This window comes from Selaginella moellendorffii, unplaced genomic scaffold (genome assembly GCF_000143415.4).
Source record: "Selaginella moellendorffii unplaced genomic scaffold, v1.0 SELMOscaffold_66, whole genome shotgun sequence".
NCBI lineage: Eukaryota > Viridiplantae > Streptophyta > Lycopodiopsida > Selaginellales > Selaginellaceae > Selaginella > Selaginella moellendorffii.
Window position 1 is genome coordinate 209,582 of NW_003314327.1, and position 1,632 is coordinate 211,213.

Below are 1,632 nucleotides of genomic sequence, written 5' to 3' on the forward strand. Positions count from 1 at the left end.
ACAAAAATGAATATTTAGGTATTAAAATATAAATTATTTTATTCAAGTGAGGTAGCACTTCAAGAGTACCCATAAAACTATGACTTTATAGGTCGTAGAACTAATAAATTTAAATGTTAAATTAATATCAAATGTATAAAGGAAGTAAATTTAAATGAAGGTGATTATAATGATCTTGAGATTTAATTATATAAACAGAAGATATATCATTAATGACTAAAAGTGTTATACTATAAAAGAGAAAAAGTTTTATGGAGGAAAGTAACTTTTATGAAGATTTATATTTTTATACAATAGTGAAACCAAGCCAATATAAATTATTTGTACATAAGAAATTAGTTATTGTAAAAGACATAGATACAAAGTCATAAGAATTGATTGATAAAGCAAATAGTATAAAAATACTAACTATCTCATTAGAAAACATATTGAAAAGGTCAAAATGGTTAGTTTAGGAATTTTTGCTAGGGAAATCTTGAAAGAAATAGGATTGGTATAACCTAAGTTGAAAAATATAGAAATAAAATGTTTTGATGAAATGTGGAAGTTGAAAAAATATAATAATTATGAGGTAACTAAGTACAAGTTTGATATAATTATCTAAAAAAGTGAAAGCTAACTTCTCAAGATTTTTGTTAGCCCTTCTTAAATCATTAAGTTTATCCCTAATAATACATACTAAGGTGAAAATAGTAAATAAAAAGTTCGCGTACAAAAGAAGAAGTGAAAAAAACATATAGAGCCAAAAACAAGTAATAAAAAGATAAACCTAAACTATAAAAATAAAGGACATAATAAATGATCATTATGTAAATTAAGAAATGTAGTAGAAAAGTGGTTTTAAGGTTTGTTGTAAAGTGAGGCTATTAAGATTAGGGAAGTAATTCTTACATGTTTAAAAGAGTTGTTTTGAAAAAGAAAGTATCATTTAAATAAATTTATTTAAATGATTTAAAAGAAAGAAGCTATAATATGAATCTTTGATGATTGTTAGATTTTATAAAATAAATTACCAAACATAGTTGAACTTTACTATGGTTTCATATACTAATTTTTTAAAAAACTTTATCTATGCTATAAAAATAAGGCTATAAAATTAATATCTCTCTTAAAATAATGGAATTCTGTGATTTATCCTTTTTTATTTTTGAAAGTATTCAACTATTTTATAATTTTAATTTTTAAATATCGGTATAAATCAAAAGTAATAAGCTTATTTTTAACCAAAAGTATATAAAGGGGAAAAAAAAATTTTATTTTACATGTGTTCTTGATAAACAGTAATAGTAACTTATTATTAAATAAACTAAAGAACTAAAGATTTTTTTTCTTTTCTTTTTTAGTGATAGACTCTAATCCTAAAAATAGTATAGTGATTTCCAAAATAATGTATGTGAATAAATTCAATGATAAAATAATAAATATTTAATTTAATTTTATATATTTCATATGCTTTCTTGAATTGTAAGTCTTTCCAAAGAATGAACATTAGAAAGATAAAAACAATAGAATAATAAATCCAATTTATATTAGATAATATGTCAATTTTTCTGTTGCATTGAAATAAATTTTTTCTTTTATAATATTTTTATTTTCTCTCTTTCTTTATATTTAAAGAAAATAACTGTTTCA